Source organism: Aotus nancymaae, unplaced genomic scaffold (genome assembly GCF_030222135.1).
Source record: "Aotus nancymaae isolate 86718 unplaced genomic scaffold, 86718_ANA_hifiasm-v0.15.2.pri h1tg000028l, whole genome shotgun sequence".
Lineage (NCBI taxonomy): Eukaryota > Metazoa > Chordata > Mammalia > Primates > Aotidae > Aotus > Aotus nancymaae.
This window is the reverse complement of record NW_026988441.1, coordinates 17,674,604-17,696,672: the sequence shown is the minus strand read 5'-3', so window position 1 is coordinate 17,696,672 and position 22,069 is coordinate 17,674,604. Positions and strand designations below refer to the sequence as shown.

Below are 22,069 nucleotides of genomic sequence, written 5' to 3'. Positions count from 1 at the left end.
AAGACTGTATAACAGTAGTAATAATAATAATAGAACAATTAAATGCCAGGCACTTTGCCAAGAAGGGGCCTGAGAGGGTTAAGGGCACTTTTCAAGGCTAATAGGAGGCAGGGAGTTTAAATCCAGGCATTTCTGAGTCTAAAGTGCATGCTGTTTTCACTGACACATGAGAAGGAAGTAAGAACACTGGCTGGGACAAGATAAGGTCTTTTTTTTTTTCTTTTTCTTGAGACAGGGTCTCACTCTGTCACCCAGGCTGGAGTGTAATGGTGCAATCTTGGCTTGCTGCAACCTCCACCTCCCAGGTTCAAGCAATTCTCCTGCCTCAGCCTCCCAAGTAGCTGGGATTACAGGCATCCACCACCATGCCTGGTTAGAAGATGCATGCTATGTAGCCACACAGAATGGTCTCGAACTCCTCACCTCGTGGTCAGGAAGGAAACACTTTGCATGGACTTTGCAGGGAGCTGCTAGTCCAGTGAAAATCCTGCATGTTTGCATAGTAGTCTATGGTTTCTTAACTCTCAAGCACATGATCTCCTTGGTCCTAACAAACATTTCCCTCCAGGTACCTTCAGGTAGGCGCAGCTGCCAGAATGATCTTCTTAAAATGGAAATCAGATCATTCCACTCTCTTGCTTCAAATCCTCGAATGGCTTCTAGAGGCTCTTATAATACACTCGAATTCCTTTCTGTGACCTAAAAGCCCCTGCTCAGCTCCTCAGCCTCATCTTCTTCCACTCTGTCTCCATTCACAGTCTTCCGGCCTAGAGCTTCTCAGCATGTGGCCTCTGAGCCAGCAGCAGCTGCATCACCTGGGAACAAGCCACTTGACACATCGACCTGTTTCTTCATTCGGAAATGGAATCTCCCAAGTTAGTGGTGTTCAGCGGAGCCCTGAACGATGAAATGGAGTTGACATACAAAGGCCCACAGGAACATTCTGGAAACAGAAATTGCTGATGCAAAGACTCTGAGGAGAGGGAAAACCTTACCATCCCCCAAGGCCAGTGCAGGGCTAGAACAGGGGGTGCAATTGGAAGCAAATATTGAAATCACCTGAAGTGTTTGCCGAACTATAGATGACAGTCCTCACCCCCAGAGGGCTTCAGAATCTGTAGGCATATTGGTCAGGGTTCTCCAGAAAATCAGAACCAACAGCACAGATTAGATAGACAGATACGTAGGTAGACAGACAGATAGTCGATTAGACTAGATAGATAGATAGATAGATAGACAGACAGACAGATAGATAGACAGACAGATAGAGGGTAGGAAGCCCTGATTTACTGCATTTGTCAATTTCTGTGGCATATACATTCCCACCAGGAGTATATATGGAGATCTTGAACGCGGTTTGGCAGGAGATGCTAATAACGGGCTCTTACTATGCTATGATGAGTTCAGACATATCCCTGCATGCCCCTCACAGTACATATGCTCAAATGGCAGCCAGATCACATCCTCCTTGAGATAACTTTCTCTTTCCCTACCAACGTTTCATGCAAGCCTCTTGCACAGTGCTTCCGACACAGTAAACACTCGTTAAATGTGGCTGGCTGGGCCCGCTCCAAAGCATCCGGGTGGCTGTATGATTGCACAGCTCCTCTGAACCCCGTGCCCCAAAGCAGGATGACAGATGGGTAAACAGAAATATTAGTGCCTGGTTAATGAATAACACAGACAGCAGCCTAGTGCCGCTACCAGGAAACAGGGGTGAGGGAGCTGGCCAACCTGGAGCCCTGACCAGCAGGAAAAGGGAACCTGGCATTGACTATTTCACTTCCCCTTTCTGGAAAAGATGCTCTTGGGCCCCTTCCTCAGAACTTCTCATCAGCTCACACAACCAGTGCTCATGTGCCGTGTGGCTTGGTGGTGAATACTGTGAATACTGTGGTTGGAAAAGGAGGGGTGGGAGCGGTGGAGATGGAGAGGGTCTGGGGCAAACACACAGCCATGATTCCAGCCTCACTCCCTTAAACGACCTGCCTCTCAGTGCTGGGTCTCTGCTAGTTCTTCTTTTCACCTTGCCCTGCCTTCTGTGGGTAAATACTTCTGCCCCACTTTCTTTTTTCTTGTTTCATTATTTTTCTCTAGTCACAGGAAATGAGGACATTTCTCATCTACAAATTGCACATCCAATCAGGAAATTGGGCCAAAGATCTCTAAGCCCTCAAAGGCGGTTGTCCAGTAACCCACCTGGCAGAGTTTCAAAGGTCTGGGAAAGTAGATGTGAGGTCAAGCAGTGCAGGAGGGGAGCCGACTCTGCAAACTCTGGCCACGGCCAGCTGGCCACCGGTAGCTTACCCAAGGAGGGGCTGTCCAAGCTACGCGCTCACCCAGGCTCCCTCTCCCCACACATTGTCCTCTGCCATCTGTCAGTCTGAGCTACGACCAGTCTCCAAAAACAGAGTTAGGAAAGTAAAGTCACTGCTCCTAAATCTAGATGTTTTAAGTAAAAAGCCCACCCATGGCCAGGCGCAGTGGCTCATGCCTGTAATCCCAGCACTTTGGGAGGCCGAGGTGGGCAGATCATGAGGTCAGGAGACCGAGATCAGCTTGGCCAACATGGTGAAACCTTGACTCTATCAAAAATACAAAAAAAATTAGCCAGGTATGGTGGCACAAGCCTGTAGTCCCAGCTACTCAGGAGGTTGACATAGGAGAATCACCTGAACCCGAGAGGTAGAAGTTGCAGTGAACACTGCACTCCAGCCTGGGAGATTGTGCCACTGCACTCCAGCCTGGGTGACAGAGAGAGACTCTGTCAAAACAAAAAAGAAAGAAAGAAAGTTGGGGAGAGCAATGGAGACTCACCTCCACTGAGGTTCTGAGAAAGGAAAGGCAGCAGGGGTAGGTAAGATGTCTGATGCTGAGAGCAGGTGGAGGCCAGGAAGAAACCTGGGTTCCAGGAGGAGTCATGGCTGGGGAGAGGAAGGGGCCTGGGCTCCAAGAAAGTGATGGAAGGCCAAGGAGTCACTGAGAGCCATCCCATGCTGTCCCCAGGTCCGCTGGCCTGCAACAGAGAGGAAGGTGTAAGGACAGAAGTGTGGAGCTCAGGGGATGCGAGAAGGCCTCCAGCCTGGGTCCGCTTCTCAACCCTGGCTGCACTCCAGAGCCCCTGGAGGAGTTTCCAAAGCTGCCAGGGCATTTGGGCATTGTGTGTGTGTATGTGTGTGTATATATTTATTTATTTATATACTTATTTATTTATCGAGATGGAATCTCTCTCTGTCGTCCAGGCTGGAGTGCAGTGGCATGATCTCAGCTCACCACAACCTCTGCCTCCCGAGTTCAAGCGATTCTCCTGCCTCAGCCTCCTGAGTAGCTGGGATTATAGACACATGCCACCACGCCCAGCTAATTTTTGTATTTTTAATATTGACGGGTTTTCAACATGTTGATCAGGCTGGTCTCGAACTCCTAACATCGTGATCCACCTGTCTCGGCCTCCCAAAGTGCTAGGATTACAGACGTGAGCCATCACACCTGGCCGGCCATTGCATTTTCTAAAGCTCTCCAGTTGCTTGTGAAGTAGGGTGAGGACTGAGAAGCAGTGAATTTAGTCCTGGTCCTCTAGGGGACAAGCTGTGGGCTCTCCAGGAAGGGGCAGCAGGGTGTCCTGGGTTTGAATCCTGTCCTAGTACTGTGCAACTCAACTTTGCTGTGCTTTAGTTTTCTCACAAGACTTTTTTTTTTTTTTTTTGAGATAGAGTCTGGCTCTGTCGCCCAGGCTGGAGTGCAGTGGCATCATCTCAGCTCACTGCAACCTCCAGCTCCCGGGTTCAAGCAATTCTTGTGCCTTGGTCTCCGGAGTATCTGGGATTATAGGTGTGCACCACCGCGCCTGGCTAATTCTTCTGCTTGAAGGTCTCCAGATACTTTTCATGTTCCTCGGAGTAAAATCCCATGCCTTCCCCAAGGCCAGCAAGGCCCTGAAGCATCTGGCACTTGGCTCTTGCCCAACCCAGCTCATCCCTACTCCCTCCCTCCAAGCCCTCCTCCCACCCCTTCACTCTTTCTTATTTGTTACTGACAGCTCACTCAGCTCCTTCTCCTGATGGTTCCCTTTTCTCGGAGCCCTCTTTCCCCAGATACTCATCCGGCTGAATTCCCCCCTTTCCCCAGATACTCATCCGACTGAATTCCCCCTCTTTCAGGCCACCTGTGACTCAAATTTTATTTCCTCAAAGGACTTTCCCTTCCACCCACTCCTAGGTGGGCTCCCTCTTCTCCCTCTTGACACATTCACATAATCCCGAGTTACTGACTTCACTGGGTGTATGGCTAGCTGATAGCATCTATTTTTGTCTGCTTGTTATTTTTATCCATTAGACTAGCACATCCCTTAATGCGTGAAGGGATTAAACTGTGAAAAATAGCTTGCTTCCTTCCCCTCTCCCCCCACCATGGTCACTTACCACTTCCTGGAGGCAGCTGCTGCTACCTCTTTTCAGCAAAATGGTTATCCCTTTGTGTCTTTAAGGGGCTTGCTTATTTTACTGTATTTCTCCATTTCTCAATGTCAGGTTTTATCTTTGAATTATCCTGTGGCAGATGAAGATTATGCTCTTATTCTTTTCCCAATATATACAACACGCCTCCCCCGCCGTCTTCCTGATCTGCTCCCATTACCACTGTTAGAAAATATTCAGTGTTGGCATGGTCGTGACTACATCAACATTATTCATAGTGGAGCTCTGTAGTAAGCTTATCCTGCACAACCTTCCTCCCGAGTCCCTGGAATTAATAATCGCCTTATTTTTTCATGCATTTAGTCTACATGTTTACCACTAACTCAACCTCAGACTCTCTGTCAATTGTCTTCTCTCCTCCCTCTAAAGACTTTCAGGGATTTCAGGAGGATACAGATTTCATCTTCCTGAAGAAATGTCTCTTGGAACTTTCTGGCCTGCTCCAGTTGGCCTGGGTGGTGGTTTATGCCAGGTGTACAGTTTATACCTGCAGCTTTTTTTTTTTTTTTTTGAGATGGAGTCTCACTCTGTTGCCCAGGCTGGAGTGCAGTGGTGTGATGTTGGCTTACTGCAACCTCTGCCTCCCTAGTTCAAGTGATTATCTTGCCTCAGCCTCCCGAGTAGCTGGGATTACAAGTGTGTGCCTTCATGCCCAGCTAATTTTTTGTATTTTTAGTAGAGATGGGGTTTCACCCTGTTGGTCTTGAACTCTTGGCCTCATGTGAGCCATCCACCTCATCCTCCCAAAGTGCTGGAAATAGAGGCGTGAGCCACCGTGCCCAGCCAGCTCACACCTGAAGCTCTGAAGTGGAAAGCCTCTTTGCTTCTCTGCTCTTGTCTTCCTTTTCTTGGTTTACATCCTTAGGCAGCTTCTTTATTTACTTATTTTATTATTAATTTATTTTTTTTAGAGACAGAGTCTCGCTCTGTTGCCCAGACTGGAGTGTGGTGGTATAATCATGGCTCACAGCAGCCTCAATCTCCTGGGCTTAAATAATCCTCCCCCTGCAATTCCCCCAAAGCACTGGGATTACAGATGCCACCACACCTGGCTATTTTGTTTGTTTATTTATAGAAAGGGGAGAGTCAGGGTGGGAGGATCACTTGAGCCTGGAAGCTGGAGGTTGCATCGAGCCAAGACTGTGCCACTGCACTCCAACCTGGGCGACTGAGTGGCACCCTGTCTTGGCAAAAAAAAAAATTCTAGACAGCAGTTTCTGTAAAACTGCAATATCAGCTCTTGGGATCTGCTAACTTAGTTTCTGGATAGCCTGAACTCTGCCATAAGACCCCCAGGGAAAAGTGAAAGTAGGGTGCATGGCCCCTTTGAGGGAAGCAAGATGTGACTCAAAAGTCGCACCAGGTCCAAAGGTTATAGCTCACAGAGATAAAGGCTGTAAAGCACCCCACACTTTCTGGGGAGGATGTGCTATCTGCATCCTCCCCAGATTCTGCCTGCCACCTCCTGGGCAGCTGAGGCTACTACCCGCCTGCAAAACCTGAGAGGTCCAGGCACCACACACATTGCTGTGCCTCTGCGAGCCATACTCAGACACCAGAAGTCGCCCAGAAAGCAGAAACTTAGGGATGAGGAAGTTGGCAAGGGGGTCTTTTACCCCTGCATCAAATCAAAATGAGGTTTTTTTCTTTTCTTTTCTTTTTCTTTTGAGACAGAGTCTCGCTCTGTCACCGAGGCTGGAGTGCAGTGGCACAATCTCGGCTCACTGCAACCTCTGCCTCCTGGGTTCAAGCGATCCTCCTGCCTCAGCCTCCCAAGTAGCTGGGATTACAGGTGCCCACCACCACACCCAGCTAATTTTTGTATTTTAGTAGAGACAGGATTTCACCGTGTTGGCCAGGCTGGTCTCGAACTCCTGAGTTCAAGTGATCCACCCTCCTCTGCCTCCCAAAGTGCTGGGATTACAGGCATGGCCTTCAAGATGAGTCTTACTATGGAAAGAGGTCTAAGACATCTTATAAAGCTACAATAGCAGTTACAGAAGAGAATAAAGAAAACAGTACTGTCTGTAATCTTAAAATCAGTGTAGTTATGTGTCACTTAACAATGGGGATATGTTCTGAGAAATGCAGGCAATTTTGTCGCTATGCAAACATCATGGAGTGTACTCGCACACACCTAGATGGGATGGCCTACTGCACACCTAGACTATAGTGGTATGGCCGATTGCTCCTACGCTACAAGCCATGGTACTGTACTGAATACTGCAGGCAACTGGAGCAAACAGTACTAGCGTATCTCAACATAGAAAAAGTAACGCGTTGTGCTATGATGTTACAGCAGCTACAATGTCACTAGGTGATAGGATTTTTTCAGCTCCATTCCAATCATGTGGGACCACCATCGTATGTACACACAGTCTGTCAATGACCAGAATGTTCTTATGTGGTGCATGACTATATATATGTAATAATAGCAGTTGAGAGTTCTTGAGAACTTCATACATGTGAGCGTGGAGCTATCTCTCTGCATGCACCATTCAATGAATTATTACCAAAGCACAATGACATAGGTATTGCTATGACTTTTCTTTTTACGAAAAGGCATACTGGCCGGACGCATGACTCACACCTGTAATCCCAACACTTTGGGAGGATCGCTCGAACCCAGGAGTTCAAGACCAGCTTGGGCAACATGAAGAAACCCTGTCTCTACAAAATATACAAAAAATTAGCCAGGCATGGTGGCATGTACCTGTGGTCCCAGCTACTCAGAAGGCTAAGGTGGGAGGATGGAGGTTACAGCAAGTCGAGATCGTGTCACTGCACTCCAGCCTGGGCGACAGAGTGAGATCCTGTCTCCAATAAAAAGGAACAGAGACTTAGAGTGATTATGGAATAACTTGTCCTGCATCTAACAGCAAATAAGTGGCAGGGCAGGACTAGAACCTGAATCTGTATGACTCTGGAGTCTGAATTCTCAGCTTCTGCTAGGAAAGCATGGATGTGTGCATATGTATGTGAAATTCTCAAAGACTATTTGATAGTCAACAGTGGTTACTTAGGAAATTGGGAGGAGGGAAGTAGGTCGTCAATTTTCTTTTTTTTTTTTTTCATTTAAAATTTTGTTTGTTAGCTGGGCACGGTGGCTCACACCTGTAATTCCAGCTTTGGGAGGCCGAGGTGGGCGGATCACTCGAGGTCAGGAGTTCAAGACCAGCCTGGCCAACATAGTGAAACCCTCTCTCTACTAAAAATACAAAAATTAGTTGGACATGGTGGCATGTGCCTGTAGTCCCAGCTACTCGGGAGGCTGAGGCAGGAGAATCACTAGAACCTGGGAAGCAGAGGCTGTGATGAGTTGAGAATGCACCATTGCACTCCAGCCTGGGCAACAGAGCGAGACCCGGCCTCAAAAGAAAAATTGTTTGTTAGTGACAGAGTCAGGCTGCCACTAAAAATCAGTCTGAAGTGCAGTGGCACAATCATAGCTCACTGCAGCCTAGAACTCTTGTCCTCAAGCAATTGTTTCACCTCTGTCTCCCAAAATGCCAGGATTACAGGCATGAGCCACTGCACCCAGCCTCATTTTCTACTTTACATAATTCTATACTGTTTACATTTTTCCCATGAGCATATATTATTTCATAATAAACATATAAAGTATTGTTTTAAGTTGATTCTGCTGAGGACTAAGCTCTGATTTTTTTATCCTGCCCAAATTCCTATCTAAGGGGCCCAGGGAACCATGCCTTACAACCATAAATTCTCATCAAATGGGTTTTATTTAACTATATATATCGTGACTTACTTTCCAATATTACTCTGGCATAATATTACTTGACAAAGAAGGAAGTCAAAATATTTTACCCCAAAACGTGTTTCTTTGCCATATTTTGAAATGGCCCTGCAAAGCTGTCCTTTGCGGGGAAATGTGCATCTGTAGAAAATCTCTATTAACATAGCTAGATCTTTTTCTTCCAGCCCTCCCAATCCTAAAGAGATTAACTAAGAGTCTCTCACCTCTTAAAGATCTGAATAGGAAACATTTGCCATCTGTTGTCTCTAAGAACCACTAGAATAAGACTTCAAAAGAACCTTGGTCTCCACAATCTTTATCTTAACCTGAACATTTCCTTTATATCGATCCCAGGTCTTTAGACAAACTCAACCAATTGTCAAACAGAAAATGTTTAAATTTGCCTATAGCCTGGAAGCCCTTCCCACTTTGAGTTATCCCATCTTTTTGGACCAAACCAATTTATTTCTTCAATGTATTTGATTGATGTTTCATGCCTCCCTAAAATTATAAAACCAAGCTGCACCCTGACCACCTTGAGCACATGTTCTCAGGACCTCCTGCAGACTGTGTCATGGGCCATGGTCACTTAATAATAAATCTCTTCAAAATTTCTTACAGAGTTTGACTCTTTTCATTAATACTGCTTACCAAACATATACCGAGAAGAAAATTCAAATTGCTCTAGCATTTAGACCCTGTTAACTGAGCAACTACTGTGTGCTACACTGAAGGCTAAGTACTTCATATCCCAGACTTCACTGAATCCTCACAACTGGGTCTGGAGGGAGGGTATTTTCATTAACTCCCTTCACAGAGGAGGACTCTGAGGCTCAGGAATGTGAAGTGACCTCCCTAAAGGTCACATGACAACTTAGGAACTCAACTCAGGTCTGACTGGTTTCTGAGGCCATGCATGTGGCTACACCAGCATGTTAGTGGCACAGGAATGATGGAAATGATAATAATAGCAGTTTACGTGCTTGCCATGTGCCAGACCTGTGCATTTCATGTATAATCTCATCACACCTCCTGCAATCCCCATTTCACAGATGAGGAAACTGAGCATCAGCAGAGAGAAGTCACTTGTTTGCCCAGGATCATCCTGCGGAATTGAGACTAGAACCCAAATCACCACCATCCATCCAGTGGCTCAGACCAAAATCGCAGCAGCCATCCTTGACTCCTCCTTCTCCTTCTTTTTCCTCCATATCTAATCCATTGGTTCCAGTTGACTCCAGTTTTCAAAATACATGTTCACAGCTGGACATGGTGGCTCAGGCCTGTAATCCCAGCATTTTGGGAGGCCGAGGTGGGCAGATCATCTGAGATCAGGAGTTTGAGACCAACCTGACCAACATGGAGAAACCCCATCTCTACTAAAAAAAAAAAAAAAAAAAAAAAAAAAAAAAATTGCAAAATTAGCCAGACGTGGTGGTGCATGCCTGTAATCCCAGCTACTCGGGAGGCTGAGGTAGGAGACTCACTTGAACCCAGGAGGCGGAGGTTATGGTGAGCCGAGATTGAGCCATTGCACTCCAGCCTGGGCAACAAGAGCAAAACTCCATCTTAAAATATATATATACATGTACACTTCTCACTATCTGGCTACTGCAGGCCCCGTGGAAGCCACCACCATCTCTCTTCCAGGCCAATATGAAGAACTTTCCACTGAACTCCCTCCCTCCGTTCCTGCCTTTTGCCCCCACCCCATCCACTCTCTACATTGCATTCAGAGTGATTTTTTTCAACTCTTGTGCTAAATAGCTCTCCTGCAACCTTTCTGAGGGTTTTGAGAGACAATCAAGCCCCGCAGAGAATGGCTTGAGTGATTGTTTTCTTGATTTTTCCGAAGGATGCTACTAGCTAATACCATTACTTACTACAGTAGGAGGTGACTTAATTCATTGCATGCAATGGATGCCTTAGAGTCTTAGGACTTAAGTCTACCACGAACTGGGTGGAGACAGCTACAAAAGTTTCCTGTCACACTTCAAATACCAGTGACCACGGCCTAGAAGGCCCCTATGACCTGCCATCCACCACACCTCGACCTCTGCAGGTACATTTCCTGCTACCCTTTTCCCAAGCACAGGACCTCTCTCCCTCCCTCAATCGTAGAAGTCTCACTGCTGCCTTAGAGCTTTTGCAGGGGTTATTCCCACGGCCTTGAACCCCTTCCCAAGCCATTCAGAGCCTGCTCCTTTTGTCAATCATTCAGGGCTCAGTTCAAAGGCCACTAGCTCAAAGGGGCCCTCTCGGTCACCTTAATTAAATGCTGCCAATTCCTGCCGTTTTTTTCCTTTACAGTAATTACTTATAATGATCTGAAAGTACTTTGTGTGTTAACTCATCTGTTGTGTGTCTCCCAAGTTAATACTGAGCTCCACGGGTCAGAAACCTTTTCACAGGGAAGCAATCTGTAAAAATATGTTTAGAGAATTCATCGGATACTTATTTTGAGCCAGTCACTGGATTAAGAGCTTTGCAATGAATCCTTTTATCAACTCCAGCATTGTCCAATAGATATACAATGTAAGCCAAGGCCAGGCACAGTGGCTCATGCCTGTAATTCCAACAATTTGGGAGGCTGAGGAAAGAATGACTCTCGAGGCCACCAGTTCGAGATCAGCCTGGACAAATAGCAAGACCCTGTCTCTACAAAAATTAAAAGAAAGGGGTCAGGGGCAGTGGCTCATGCCTGTAATCCCAGCACTTTGGGAGGCCAAGGTGGTGGATCACCTCAAGTCAGGAGTTCAAGACCACCCTGATCAACATGGTGAAACCCCGTCTTTACTAAAAATACAAACATTAGCTGGGCACGGTGGCGGATGCCTGTAATCCTAGCTACACAGGAGGCTGAGACAGGAGAATTGCTTGAACCCAGGAGGCAGAGGCTGCAGCAAGCTGAGATCGCACCATTGCAGTCCAGTCTGGGCGACAAGAGAGAAACTGTCTCAAAATAAAAATAAAAATAATTTTAAAGAATTAAAAGAAAGAAATATAATGAAAGCTGTTTTTTAAAAAATCCAAGCCTTTTGGATTCAAGAGATTCTCCTGCCTCAGTGTCCTGAGTAGCGACAGGTACCATTTAAAAATCTTTAGTTGTCTAATCATCAAATTAAAAGAAGTGAGAAGAAACAGATTAAATTAATATATTTTTTAAAACATGTTTAGAGGATTATTATCCCATCATGTAATTAGTTAATAAATATGAGTAGATGACAGATTGATAGATTGGGGTGTGTGTGTCCGTGTAAGCTCCTCCTCTATACTTTTCCGGGTTCTGAGAAGCTCAGCGGCTGCCTCGCTGTTTGGGGACTCAAGGGGTCGCACTTCAAGACAGCCTCAATGCCTCCAACACTGCATCTCGACTTTCCCGCCTTTTCTGTAACTGTCTCCGTGTGATGAGTCGTTCAGGGCCTGCACCCAGAGAAAGGGGGTTATCCTCCCACGAGGCCTCGAGGTGCCTATCAGTGCAGTGGCTCAAAACAGGTGTGACAAAAGGCCAGGAACGCGTCCCAGAGGCTGAGGCGCCTCGGGGAGCATTTTAGCAGGAAGTGGATGGTAAAAAGAGAGCGTCCGGAGCCCGGACGCATGCGCACGTTAGCTCCCACCGGACGTGCGTGAGGTCAGAAGGGAAGCAGAAGTTGGGGCTGAGGTGTTCCTGCTGAGGAGAGTGTTGGATGCAGACGTTGAAATTCGGGATCCTACCCAGCAGGGCCAGAGAGGAGCCGGTGTTGAATTGGAAATCGAGTTGGAACTGAAAATTGCCTTATCCACAGGTAGTAAGAACTGCGAATTTGGGCCTCAAGGAGAGGAAGTTTTATTTCTAGGCAGGGTCTTCTTGGGAAGGCAGCTGCACAAGTTTTCTCTGAAGTCCAGTAAGGTCTTGGGAGGTTTCATTGAGAAACTGAATGCTGAGTATAAAATATTGAGAAATGAACAGATGCCAAAGCAAAATTTGTTTAAAAAATTGTGCCGTATTGTAAATGTTTACGTTGAATGAATTATGCAAAAATATACTCAGGGCAAACAATTGTGCAGACGACTGGATTTATAAGAAATAGGGCCGGGCGCGGTGGCTCATGCGTATAATCCCAGCACTTTGGGAGACCGAGGCGGGTGGATCACGAGGTCAAGAGATCGAGACCATCCTAGTCAACAAGGTGAAACCCCGTCTCTACTAAAAATACAAAAATTAGCTGGGCATGGTGGCGCGCGCCTGTAGTCCCAGCTACTCGGGAGGCTGAGGCAGGAGAATTGCTTGAACCCAGGAGGCAGAGGTTGCGGTGAACCGAGATCGCGCCATTGCACTCCAGCCTGGGTAACAAGAGCAAAACTCCGTCTCAAAAAAAGAAAAAAAAAAAAAAAAGAAAGAAAAAAGAAATAACCAGGTGGTCTGTTAATGAGACACAATTTTTTAATTTTATTTATTTATTGAGATGGAGTCTTGCTCTGTCACCCAGGCTGGAGTGTAGTGGCGTGATCTCAGCTCACTGAAACCTCTGCGTCTTGGATTAAAGCGATTTTCCTGCCTCAGACTCCCGAGTAGCTCCAGGCGCGCACCACCATGCCCCGCTACTTTTTTGTATTTTTAATAGTGATGGGATTTCATGATGTTGCCAGGCTTGTCTCGAACTCCTGACCTCAGGTGATCCACCCACCTCAGCCTCCCCTCGATGTTCTATTAGAAATTAGTAAGAACGGTGACCCTGAGAGTAAGCCACAAGGGGAATCTATGATCATTGGATATCCTGAGGGATATTCTCATCAGATCACCAGTGCTGGAGGGACATCCAGGCTCCATCCCTAACGCTACACTGGGAATGAGTGATGAAGGGTGTTCTGTAAGGGGAGTAAGGTTTTTCATAATGGGCGAGGGTTTCTGGCTATAACAACAAATAAAGATTAGGTTGGATGATCAGACTGGCAAGGCCTCCTGGAGGAGGTGAGGTTGCCACAGAGACCTGGATGAAGTGAGGGAGCAAGGGAAGAAGGAAGTGAGTCATGCAGGCAGAGGGAGCATGGCCTGTTTGAAGAGCTCTGGAGGAGGCTGGAATGGGGTGCAGGGGGCTGGAGCAAAGTGAATAAGGTGGGAGATAAGGCCCATAGTAAAATCTATGGGATTTTATTATGAAGTAATGGGAAATCATGGGAGGGTAGAGAGTAGAGAGAGAGCGTGAACTGATTTAACATAAAAAGGACTTTTGGAGATTCTGGGAAGTCACTATATCCCATGGGTGATAGAGGCGCAGTAGGAGGGTAAATACAAAAGTGGTCACTTGTTGTAGGAGGCGCTAAGGAGCATTACCTCAGGTCACCAGCCTGGGAAGGAGACTCAGGTGCAGGTGAGGGAAAGGAGGCATAGTGGGAGAGGCCTCCCAAATCCATGGGAGAGGCCTGGGGACTTTTTGTTTGTTTGGGTTGTCATTGATTTAGGGGAGGAGGACCCAAGAATGTTGTGGTTGGTTGGTCGGTTGGGTGTCAGAAAATGTAGTGGGAGGTCTTAATGGGAGGATAGTCATCAAGGGCGGGGTGCTGTGTTCATTTCTCAGGAGCATCTGAGGCCATGTCATTCTGTTGAAGTTCTCGGGCCGCCTCCACAGTGCCACCATTGTTGGGGTTTGTAATCAAGTAAATCAGGCTCTTAGGAGGGACTGTGTTTAGGAGGTAACGTGAAGAGCACCCTGTCAACCACCAGAATTCTCAGTCTTGGCCCTCACAGCAAAATGGCTTTGGACGGTTTGAAGTTAAGGTGTCTTTATTGTGGTTGCCTTAAAATATTATGTTAGGACCAGGCGCGGTGGCTCACACCTGTAATCCCAGCACTTTGGGAGGCCGGGGTGGGCAGATCACAAGGTCAGGAGATCAAGACCATTCTGGCTAACATGGTGAAACCCCTTCTCTACTAAAATACAAAAAGTTAGCCAGGCGTGGTGGGGCATGCCTGTAGTCCCAGCACTGTGGGAGACCAAGGTGGGCAGATCACTTGAGTCCAGGAATTCGAGACCAGCTTGTGCAACATGATGGGACCATGTCTCTACAAATGTACAAAAATCAGCCAGGTGTAGTGGTGTGTGCCTGTAGTCCCAGCTCCTCAGGAAGCTGAAGTGGGAGTATCACTTGATCCCGGGAGATCAGGCTGTAGTGAGCTGTGATCGTACCACTGCACTCCAGCCTGAGCAACAGAGCAACGCCTTGTCTTAAAAGAAAAAAAAAAAAGGAAAGGAAAGAAAGTATTTCAGATAGAGCCGAAGCCCTGGTTGTACCTTTTGTGGAGGTTTACATCTATAGAGAACATCAACATTAGTAAAATAGAGGGCCAGGTTTTCTCTAACCACCCCCACCCATCTTGTCCTGAGCTAGAGAAGATTAACTCACAGGAGAGAGAGATTGCGAGTCTGATACCTTTTGAAGGTCTCACAGAGAAACTTTTTTTTTTTTTGAGATGGAGTCTCGCTGCGTCGCCCGGGCTGGAGTGCAGTGGTGCGATCTCGGCTCACTGCAGCCTCCACCTCCCAAGTTCAGGCAATTCTCCTGCCTCAGCCTCCTGAGTAGCTGGGATTACAGGCTCCCGCCATCAAGCCTGGCTAATTTTTGTATTTTTAGTAGAAACAGGGTTTCACCATGTTGGCCAGGCTGGTCTCCAACCCCTGACCTCAAGGGATCTACCTGCCTTGACCTCCCAAAGTGCTGGGATTACAGGCGTGAGCATCATGCCCGGCCTCACAGAGAAACTTGTACCACAGGCTACCATCTGTTCATTCTGAGAGCTGCTTGCTGCATGTGGGGTTTCATCTGCATCGCATTTGACCTTGCCAGCTAGACCTTTCCTCTCTCTCCCTCCCTAACTTGTCTCGCCACCCACCCTCTACGCCTCTGTTCTTTCTGTTACCTCAAATGGTATAAAGACTTCAACCAACTGGCCCTTTCTGTGAGTTTTCATACTTTATATGACTCCTGCGCACAGGTGTGCAGGTGATACATTTGTTAGCTTTTCTTTTGTTAACCTGTCTTTTATTATAGGGATGTCGGCCATGACATTTTATGATGGTGTTAAGTTTAGCCTAAAGCTGCCTCTTTCTATATTTTAAGTTCACCCTAAAAGTTTTTCTGTACACTGTAACCTAATTTGACTTGTAAACAGACGGTAACCTACTTTTGTGCCAGTCACTGAGTTTCAGCCAATCGGAGGAGGCCAACTGTTCAAACCATGTTCGAATAAGGCGAATGTCAGCTGTTTCTGTGCCTCGCTTCCGTTTTCTGTGCATCACTTTCCTTATTCTGTCCATAAATCTCATTCAACCACGTGGCTATGCCGGAGCCAGTCTGGTTTGAGAGCTACCTGATTCACAGATTGTTATTTGCTCAGTTAAACTCTGTTAGATTTAATTTGTTTAAAGTTTTACTTTTAACAACGAGGAGGAAAGAGATTACCCCTTTCTGCTTGTATACAGGCAAGTGGATGCACGTGGCATTCTTATTTTATTGCTGGACAACTACCCTTCCACCATGTGGTCCACCCTATTTTAGACATCCATTGTTTTTTTGTTTGTTTGTTTGTTTAAGACAGAGTCTTGCTCTGTTGCCCACGCTGGAGTTCAGTGACATGATCTCAGCTCACTGCAACCTCCACCTCCCAGGTTCAAGTGATTCTCCTGCCTCAGCCTCTTGAGTAGCTGAGACTACAGGTGCCTGCCACCATGCCCAGCTAATTTTTTTATTTTTAGTAGAGATGGTGTTTCATCATGTCGGCCAGGCTGGTCTTGAACTCCTTGCCTCAAGTGATCCACCCACCTTGGCCTCCCAAAGGGCTGGGATTATAGGTGTGAGCCATCACGCCTGACCTAGACAGCCACTCTTTTATTCGTGGTTTCCAGCTTGGAGCTATTCCAAGCATTGCTTCTGTGAAAATCCTTACACCTGCCTCTTTGCATATATATGCAAGAATTTCTCTCTAGTGTACCCCTAGGATGGTCATTGCTGGGGTGCGCCATCCACAACTCTCCTTCTGTCTTGGTTTTGGCATTCAGGAATCTGATAAGAAACTTAAATGACAGAAAGTTAAACCCAACCATGCTTTACCCCTTTGTGTTTTATTTTCTTTCTGTAAAGTACACGTGATAACGATGGCTACTTCATAAAGCCATAGAGTTAAATGAGACCATGAATGTAAAGAACTTACTACAATATCAAACACACTATAGGTGCTCAATACCTGGGAGCTAATTTTTTTTTTTAAGACAGGGTCTTGTTCAGGCCAGAGTGCAGTGTTATAGTCATAGCTCACTGTAGCTTTGAACTCCTTGGCCTAAGTGATCCTCTCACCTCAGCCTCCCAAATAGCTGGGACTACAAGGAAGCACCACCATGCTTGGCTCATTTTTTTTTTAATGATTTTTTGTAGAAACAGGGGTCTCACTGTCTTGCTGAGATTGGTCCTGAACTCCTGGCCTCCAACAATCCTGCCGCCTTGGCCTCCCAAAGCACTAGGATTACAGATGTGAACCACTGCACCCAGCCAACACAGGAAAACAAAATAGTTAAAAATTCTAGGGCTCTGAAGTCTTACAGAGCCTGAGTTGAAAGCCTGGTTCTGCTATTTCTTCTCGGGGACTCTTTAGAAAGTCACTTCATCTTTCTGGGCCTCAGTTTCCTCATCTGTCAGAAGAGAACAAGTGAATGCAGTTGCAAATATTATTTCTCTAAGTATGACTCTATCTGAGTCATTATTTGAATGGAGTTTTATGGCATAATAATAACAGCTACTGTTTATTAACATAAAAAAAAAAACTAGGCTAAAATATACTGAGGTTTTCTTAACCCCTGTGAAGTATTGCTATTATTCTCACTTTACAAATGATGAAACTCTGGCCCTGAAGAGTGACCACGCAGAGGTCACATAGCTAGTAAAGTGGTAGGAACAGAATTTGAAATCAGGTCTGACTGATCTCACAACTCATATTCTAACCGTTAAGTTGTACTACCTTAAATGCCTACAATGGGATCCTTAGCAGTGGTTTCCAAACTCTTTTTTTTTTTTTTGAGACAGAGTTTTGCTCTTGTTGCCCAGGCTGGAACGCAATGGCACGATCACGGCTCACCGCAACCTTCACCTCCCAGGTTCAAGCAATTCTCCTGCCTCAGCCTCCCCGGTAGCTGGGATTACAGGCATATGCCACCACGCCCAGCTAATTTTGTATTTTTCATAGAGATGGGCTTTCTCCATGTTGGTCAGACTGGTCTGGAACTCCCGACCTCGGGTGATCCACCCACCTCAGCTTCCCAAAGTGCTGGGATTACAGGCATGGGCCACCACGACCAGCTTTAAATGTTTTTTAAGGAATGGAACCTTTTTTTTTTCAAGCAAAGTCTTAAAAGAAACAGTAGGTTATAAAGCAAGTGAAGGCCAAATTACTCCAGTTGAATCAGGGGTAATGTAGGTACAGGTTTAATCCTGACTGTGTGAGCTTGAACAGATTACAGCCATGAGTCACTTAATGATGGAGATACCTTTTGAGAAATGAAGAACAGCAGCAGAAGAAGAATGCACTTACACAAACCTATATAGCATAGCCTACTCCACACCTAGGCTAGATGGTATAGCCTATGGCTCCTAGACTACAAACCTGCACAGCATGTCACTGGACTGAATGCTGCAGCCAATTGTAACACAATAAGTATTTGTGTTTCTAAACATAGAAAAGGTACAGTGCAAATATGATATAATCTTTTGGGACCACTGTTGTTTATGTGGTCTGTTGTTGACCGAAACGTCATTCTACAGAGCATGACTGTACTCCTCTCGCTGAGATTCAGTTTCTTTGTAAGATGGGATAATGATGCTGACCTAATAGGGTTGTTATGTGGATCAACTGAGATAATACATGCAAAGCACTTGGCATAAAGCCTGGTGCGTGGTAAGCACCAAATAAGAATGGCTGCGATTGCAGTTGTGACTGTGGTTGTTACCACCTTCAGGACTATCTTTATTGACCACAGGATTGAGTGGAAATTTCTCAGGCCCCCATCATCTGACCCAACCTGCATTTCCAGGCTTCCACGCCTACAAGATAACCAGGCTGAAGGACGGAGTTCCCAGTCCAGTATCCGGCACTACCAGTTCTGCGCGCTCTGCCCACTAGAGGGCCCTCCTCCCCCGTCCCTCCTCTAAAAGTATACTCTTGGCTGGGCGCGGTGGCTCACACCTGTAATCCCAGCACTTTAGGAGACCGAGGCGAGTGGATCACGAGGTCAGGAGATGAAGATCATCCTGGCTAACATGGTGAAACCCCCCCTCTACTAAAAATACAAACAATTGGCCGGGTGTGATGGCATGCGCCTGTAGTCCCAGCTACTCTGGAGACTGAGACAGGAGAATCGCATGAATCCGGGAGGCAGAGGTTGCAGTGAGCCAAGATCGCACCACTGCCCTCCAGCCTGGACGACAGAGCAAGACTCTGTCTCAAAAAAAACAAAAAAAGTATACTCTTTAAATTTTTTGAATATTTGAAGAAACTATTATAGAACACTTCAAAATGTGCAAAAATAAAAAGCTAGCATAATGAACCCTTATGTATTTATTAGGCAATTACCAACCTTTATTTCCTGTGTACCCCAACCTTTTCCCCCCACTGGATTGTTCTGAAGCAAATCCTAATGAGTTTATTACTTCATTCATAAATTCATCACTATGTATCTGTAAGGTAAAGACTCTTTTTAACATAACTACAATAACATTTTCACATCTAAAAAATTTTAATAATTTTTTTATTTCCTTAATTTTATTTTTCACTCCGTGACTCTAGCCAAAGGTAATTTATTTTTATTTATTTTGTTTATTTCTTTATTTTTTAAATTTTTTTAGAGGCGGGGTCTCACTATGTTGCCCAGGCTGGTCTTGAACTCTTGGACTCAAGCAATCCACCCACCTCAGCCTTCCATATCAAAGTGCTGAGATTACAGGCATGAGCTGCTGTGCCCAGACTAAAGATGATAATTTCTTAATATCAATTTGTCCATGTTCCTATTTCCTTCATCATCTCCTAAATCTTTTTCTCTCCTAGTTGGTTTGTTCAAATTAGGATATAGACAAGATACATATGTTGCATTTAAGTCATGTGTCCCTTAGATCCTTTTTTTTTTTTTTTTTGGAGACAGAGTCTCACTCTGTCACCCAGGCTGGTGTGCAGTGGCACGATCTTGGCTCACTGCAACCTCTGCCTCCCGGGTTCAAGGGATTCTTCTGCCTCATCCTCCCACATAGCTGGGATTACAGGCGCGCACCACCACGCCCAGCTAATTTTTGTATTTTTATTAGAGACGGGGTTTCACCATGTTGGCCAGGCTGGTCTCAAACTCCTGACCTCAGGTGATCCACCCCTCTCACCCTCCCAGAGTGCTGGTATTACAGGTGTGAGCCACGACACCCAGCCCTATCAATTTTTATTTTTAAGTTTTTTCCCTCTTTTGTTCTACAATGTTTTTGTTTGTTTGTTTGTTTTTGAGACGGAGTTTCCCTCTTATTGCCGAGGCTGGAGTGCAATGGTGCGATCTCGACTCACTGCAACCTCCGCCTCCCAGGTTCAAGTGATTCTTCTGCCTCAGCCTCCCGAGTAGCTGGGATTACAGGCATGCGCCACTACACCCAACTAATTTTGTATTTTTAGTAGAGATGAAGTTTCTCCATGTTGGTCAGGCTGGTCTCAAACTCCTGACCTTAGGTGATCCGCCCGACTCAGCCTCCCAAAGTGCTGGGATTACAGGCATGAGCCACTGTGCCCAGCTTTTCAACAGTGTTTTTGTTGAAGAAACTGGGTTATCAGTTTTCAAGAATTTCTCATAGGAAATGCCAAGGGTGGGGGGGCATTACTAATGCCTTTCCTGTAGAATCCTTTATCATGTTTTTCTGTGCCTTTTCATCCACCTGCAAACTGATAGTTACATCTAGATTCTGGAGTTTTAATCAGGCTTGGAGTTGCTTTTTGGCAAGAATGCTTCAATGTGGGGCTCCGTGCATTCTGGTGCATCAAGTCTGCAGAGGCTCGTCTCTTCTCTCTCTTGGTGTTGGACAGACCCACGGGTTCATGGGTTGTGAGCCTGATTCACCACCATAAAGTTCCCCATCAGCATTTCACCTGCCAGTTTTGGCAGTCATTAATGTGAAAGGGATTAGAATGTGCCACTCCAAAGTATGCTGCTTTAGCATGAGGATTATTTTGAGCTGAAGGCAATTAAGAAGCAGCAGACAGGGGAGGAACTCTCTGTCCTCTTCCTTTCTGCCAAAAGCAGGGCATACATTTCCCATCAGGTAGAGGAGATAACACTGGAGACTTGAATCTGCAGGAGCAAACCTTACTAAATATCCCTTATCCTCCATTAATTTCCCCTGTTTATTTTACTTACCCTCCCACAAGTTACCTCACCTGGATGTCCAAATTCCTTTTTCATTGTTTTGTCACTTTTCCACATTTTTTTTTCTTTTTTTAGGCAGTCTCGCTGGGATTACAGGTGTGAGCCACCACACCCAGCCTACTTTTCCACAATTTATCACCCTTTGTTAAAACACTGTATGAGCCTCAAGCCTGACCACTTCTTCAGGCTTTCACTTCTTTTCTGTACAGCTTCAGGATGCATGCATAATAAGCCTTTTCTTCTGCTAATCTATCTTTTGTTAATTCTTTTTTTTTTTTTTTTTTGAGAGGAGTCTTGCTTTGTAGCCCAGGCTAGAGTGCAGTGGGATGATCTCAGCTGACTGCAACCTCCATCTCCTGGGTTTAAGCCGTTCTCTGCCTCAGCCTCCTGAGTAGCTAAGATTACAGGTACCCACCACCACACCCAGCTAATTTTATTTTTTAAATTTTATCCCCCTGTGGTATTTCAGGAACCCAGCTAATTTTTTTGTATTTTTAGTAGAGACAGGGATTCACCATCTTGGCCAGGCTGGTCTTGAACTCCTGACCTCGTAATCCACCCATCTTGGCCCCCCAAAGTGCTGGGTTTATAGGTGTGAGCACCACACCTGGCTAATTTTTTTTTTTTTTAAGATGGAGTCTCACTCTGTCACCCAGGCTGGAGTGCAGTTGTGTGATCTTGGCTTACTGCTACCTCTGCCTCCCAGGTTCAAGCAATTCCCTGTCTCAGCCTCCTGAGTAGCTGGGACTACAGGCCCGCACCACCATGCCCAGCTAATTTTTATATTTTTAGGAGAGACGGGATTCACCGTGTTGGTCTGGCTGGTCTCGAACTCCTGACCTCAGGTGATCCACCCACCTCGGCCTCCCAAGGTGCTGGGATTACAGGTGCGAGCCACCATGCCTGGCCTCTTTAGTTAATTTAATTAGGATGCCACAGCCACTGAACCTAAGACAGCAGAGGAAAAGGTTTCTTTCCTTCCCTACAGATGCTAGCCTACATTATTTTATTAAGTTTTGAAAAATGATAATATTTTATTATTTATTTTGCATTTACTAGCTTCAAATTCTTGTATAAAGAAAAATTGTGCCAGCTAGGCATGAGCTCTCATGCCTGTAATTTCAACACTGTGGGAGGCCAAGGCCAGAGGATCACTTGAGGTCAGGAGTTCAAGACCACCCTGGGCAACATAGCAAGACCCCCCATCTCTACAAAAAATTTATAAATTAGCCAGGTGTGGTGGCTTGTGCCTGTCATTCCAGCTATTCAGGGGGCTGAGGCAGGAGGATTGCTTGAGTCAGGGAAGTGAAGGCTTCCTGAAGTCAAGATCATGCCACTGTACTCCAGCCTGGGTGACAGAGCAAGACTCTGTCTCAAAAAACAAAAAAAGAGAGAGAGAGAGAAACTGTTTACCGTGAAGT

General features: G+C 45.9%; 1 long non-coding RNA gene across 1 annotated transcript in view; it reads left to right on the top strand.

Moving 5' to 3' along the window:
* Positions 1 to 11,889: 11,889 nt before the first annotated feature.
* The window catches only part of LOC135276754 (uncharacterized), a 30,047-nt gene continuing 19,867 nt past the window's right edge, over positions 11,890 to 22,069 (top strand). Inside the window, exon 1 of the long non-coding RNA XR_010344292.1 lies at positions 11,890 to 12,017. This is a non-coding gene — a long non-coding RNA (uncharacterized LOC135276754). The remainder of the gene's footprint in view (positions 12,018 to 22,069) is intronic.